Below are 4,263 nucleotides of genomic sequence, written 5' to 3' on the forward strand. Positions count from 1 at the left end.
AGCAGGGAAGGAGTGACAGCTGCATGACAAGAATCCAGAGGAAGAGGTTATGTACTGGTCACCACTTGGCCAACCGTGCACTTAAAATGCATGAGTGTTCTTTTCAAGCAACTCTTCTCAATAATACTGATTCAAGCTCAATGGCAGCGCCATGGTGAAGATGCAGGTGCAAATCACTAGTATGTGGTTCCCAGATCCGTGCTTGTTGCAGGGACAATGTGGATGGAAATTGTGGTTACATACATCACTGCAGAACAGAGAAGAAGTATGACTTTGGCTTTCCTTTGAATAGACGTCTATAAACATTTTCTGGAAGCATTTGTCTCATTTTTTTCCCTAAGATTGCATCATGGCTCTGATCGTGCAGGTGGGAAAGCCGGAAGTGGTGCCCATGACCCCCCAGGAGCGACCTGTTTCTACGAACTTCCCAGCGCCCTCGTGATGGAATCCCCAAACACAGACAGAGCTTCCAGGATGGAGCAAGTGAGCGCCACACTCACATCTGGGGTGGGCTCAGCTGTAATCTCAGCTGCCTGTGTCCAGCATGTTCAGGATAGAGCAGGTGCTCGTTCAGACCCCCATGAGCAGAAGTATGAATTTCTATTAGCAAAAGCCGCCTGGACCCAGAAGTTTCTGTCAAAGGTCACATGGGACTGGTGAAGAGGTGCAGATAAGGAGGACCAGGTCCCTGAGCTCACAGACCCTGTGCTTCTGAGTTGTGACAGAAGACTGAGCAGAGGTCCAGCCTGGCTGGAGGTGTCACTGGGGAGACTGAGGGAGTGACAGCCCAGCCCTGGGAGCGCAGGGGTTTTGTGTCTCACGTCCCCCATGGGCCACGTGCTCCGTGGGAGCCACACTGAGGCTGGGGTCCCAGATTCAACGTACTGATCCACCTCCCACACTGACTGGAGCCCAGAAGTGGTGGGGACTGAGCTGCCCATGGGGACAGAGACTGCGCCTGGGATTCCTGAGCATCAGTCTGGTCCCAGGACAGCAGGTGTTCAGGGCACGTCCTGGCTGCCCTGGTGACATGACCTTAGTCACACTGGTTGTCCCTGGGGTTTCCTCAGATGGGGATTCTGCCTCTTGGACATTGTGTCTCTGAGGATGACTGGGTGAGCACAGGTTGAGCCTGACTTCTGGATGGATGGAAAAGCCCAGAAACAGCAGAATGTCACACAGTATATCCTCAGAGAGAGGAGACAGCTGTGTGTGTGTGTGTGTGTGTGTGTGTGTGTGTGACCAAAAATGAGGCAATGACCCCCTGTGTCTCTTACGTCTTCTCCTGAGGGATGGTTCTCCATGAAGCTGAATGTGGATTTAAAGGGCAAGTGTCCAAAGACCTTTTCCTGGGAGAGGATTTATTTTAGGCAGTGAGGACTCATTTGAAAACAGACCTGTTAACAACTTGCTGAATCAGAAGGCTCGGGCTTGTCGAGGGACAGCAATCTGTGCATTTTATCTCCTCAGGGCTCCATCCACGGAGTGGCATAAGAGGGATTTAAAGAAAGGCTTCCACATAGTGGAGAATAAGATATTTGACCCAGTGGAAATAACACTGGGGTAGTTTTGCCCCAGGAGTATTTGGAAATCGCCTGTGCAGTGAGTGAAGGGGGTGAGGAGCAGAGAAGCAAACCCCATGGTAGAGACACCCCAGTCTCCTGCTGACCCTACGGCGAGGCCCTGGACCCACACACTGTTCCTATGTGTCTCCCTGATCCTCAGGTAAGGGGTCTCCTTGCGATTCTGCCCCGTTCTGGGAGTCATGCAAGCACCCCCTCAACCTAAGCCTGGGCTCCAGCTGAGCCAAAGAAAATGTACAAGTGGGGGGGGATTCACCCAAGGGATGACACCAGAGCACCTGCAAGAGGCAGGGAGACACATCTCCGCTCTGGAACGGGGAACACCCGCGCCCTCTGGTGGACGCCAGAGACATGTCCACCAAGGGCTGGAGCTAGTGCCCAGGGCTCCTGTCCCCCCAGCCCCCACTGGTCACTGTTTCAGCCTCTTCAGATGGGCCTCTTCCACTAAGAAATGTCACTTAGAGATATGCACGGGGGCACCTGGGTGGATCAGTCAGTTAAGCGTCCAACCCTTCGGTCACCGCAGGTCATGAGCTCAGGGTCCTGAAATCCAGACATGCTTCAGGCTCAGCACACAGCTCAGATTCCGCTGGAGATTCTCTCTCTCCCTCCCTCTACCCCTGTCCCTGCTCCAGCTCTCTAAGTAAATAAATAAATAAATAAATAAATAAATAAATAAATAAATAAATAAATAAAATCTTTTAAAAAAGGAAATATGCATGGATATTTCCTCAATCTTTTTCTGTGCCCTATTCACTTGTCCCGCTCCAGCCCACCAACCTCACCCTCCTCATGCTCCTGGGACACAGCTTCTCTTTACAACATGTTTACCCTCTGTGTCCCCTCTCTTCCCCCAGACACTGTCAGCTCCCTGAGCATGGGGACCCTTCCTGTCATGTCCACATGTGTCCCACATCCCTAGACTTACATGTGGCACATGCTAGATGTTCAGGAGGTGGTGTGAACGCACACTCACTGGACAGTGCTCTATCCTCAGTCAGACACAGCTGGACTCCCTGTCTCTGGTTCTGTCCTGACTTGTCACAGTGATACGGGATTGTGGAACCCAAATTTCAAGAGAGAATGCTTGAGACATTGAATGTTGCAAAAAAAAAAAAAAAAGATGATTTTACTATGCCCCGGGGACAGGACCCATGGGCAGAAAGCTCACTGGGATTGTGAGGAGTGAGTGATTATATAGTTTTTAATTAGTGGAAGTGAGGGATAGTGTAAATCTCTAAGGAATTTGGAAGCCAGGCTTTCAGGAATCAAGGGGCTAGCTGCTGTGAAGACGAGGTTACTTCAGTCTTTAATAAAACACACTCATGAAGGCACTAAGGCAGCCATGAGGTCCTTGAGGAAGGTCACACTCAGCATGGGTCAGGTATCTATCAGGGGCTGCAGCTGTAGGAGATTTACTTTAAGTGACATTTCTCCTGCCTTTGTTTCCCTCATCAGCAGACTCTGTTACTCGGCAGCCTGCCCCTGGCACCCAGGAGTTTCTCCTCAATATGAGAAACCAAACAATGACTTCCTGCTTAGGAGAGGCTGGAGGGGCTGAATTTAAGAGAATTTGGAATATTTTGTAGCCAATGTTCCTTGAGATTAGTTCGGACTACAGTTTAGACCAAACAAAGGAAGGAGTTGACTTGGCCAAGGAAGGGGAGCTGCACAGGGAGACCCCTTGCTGAGGGACAGCAGGTTTTTGTCTCACTTCCCCACAGGCCGGGAGCACTGTGTGAACACTGGGACTGCTGTCCCATGCTGAGCAGTAATACTCAGCCTCATCCTCAGCCTGGAGCCCAGTGATGGTCAAGGTGCCTGAGCTGCCAGACCTGGAGCCAGAGAATCGATCCGGGACCCCTGAGGGTCGCTTGCTATTATCATAGATGACGGTTCTGGGGGCTTTTCCTGGGAGCTGTTGGTACCAGTAACACCATAACTACCCCCGATATTGGAGCTGCTTCCAGTGCAGGAGATGGTGGGCCTCTGGCCCAGGCTCCCAGACACGGAGGGCGGCTGAGTCAGCACAGACTGGGCCCAGGACCCTGCAAGGGGGAGAGACACAGAGAGGGTGATGCTGGAGTCTAGAGACAAGAGGAGGAAGCAGGGCCCCACGTGTCCTTCCCCTGTCCCTGCATCCACTCACCTGTGCAGTGAGCAAGGAGGCTGAGGAGGAGAGGGGACCAGGCGATGGTGGAGGTCATCAGGGATCCTGCCTCCTGTGGCCCCACAGGTGAACAGAGCTTCCTCTAATTTCTACCCCTCTTCATTCTATGACAGAGGGAGGGCTTATCCATGCAAATGAGATCCCCAACTTTCTGACTCCTCAGTGGCCTTGGGTCAGTCCCTCTGCCTGAAGATGTGTGGCCAGGGGGCGGGATGGTCACAGCTGTGAATCCTGAGCCGAAGTCACAGGCAGTGCCAGGTGGCAAGTCCCAATGCCGATCACTGTGACTCCTCAGAAAGGGCCCTGCACACCCCCTAGTGTCCAGGCTCAGACATACCATTTTATGACCGGTGACTAGAGCCCATCATAAACAGCTCCTGCCTCCTAACTCCTCTCCCCACTGTCCCCTGCCTTAGGGCCAGTCCAGGTGTCCCCTATGTCACCTCCTATCACCTCAGGGAAGACTGTATGCTGTTCCCAGACTCTTTAGGATGAATCTGTCCATGGCTC

The 4,263-nt window shown here is 52.3% G+C and overlaps 1 pseudogene; it reads right to left on the minus strand.

The window, feature by feature from the left end:
• Positions 1 to 3,198: 3,198 nt before the first annotated feature.
• Positions 3,199 to 3,790, minus strand: LOC123326628 (annotated as a pseudogene).
• Positions 3,791 to 4,263: the final 473 nt, after the last annotated feature.

The sequence above is a fragment of the Neomonachus schauinslandi genome, chromosome 14, assembly GCF_002201575.2.
Source record: "Neomonachus schauinslandi chromosome 14, ASM220157v2, whole genome shotgun sequence".
In the NCBI taxonomy this organism is placed as follows: domain Eukaryota; kingdom Metazoa; phylum Chordata; class Mammalia; order Carnivora; family Phocidae; genus Neomonachus; species Neomonachus schauinslandi.